This window comes from Theobroma umbraticum, unplaced genomic scaffold (assembly GCF_002168275.2).
Source record: "Theobroma umbraticum cultivar Fairchild unplaced genomic scaffold, ASM216827v3 scaffold_55.0, whole genome shotgun sequence".
NCBI lineage: Eukaryota > Viridiplantae > Streptophyta > Magnoliopsida > Malvales > Malvaceae > Theobroma > Theobroma umbraticum.
In genome coordinates this window covers 1729786-1729997 of record NW_018397270.1, presented here as the reverse complement: position 1 = coordinate 1729997, position 212 = coordinate 1729786, and positions in this window count along the sequence as shown.

Sequence of the window (212 nt, the reverse complement as noted above, 5' to 3'; positions counted from 1 at the left end):
TAAGAGTTGTCTTAAATTAAGATAATGCTAGTAGGATTCTTGCAAAATGAATCTAGACATCCATGGTGATAAAAGAAGACTCCATATTTGACTATAACTCTTTTATTTATTATTAATTATTTTAAAATAAAGATGAATTATAATAAAATAAGAGTTATTATTTAATAAGAGGTTTTATTTTATCAAGAACTCTAAATGGTAATTAAAGAATT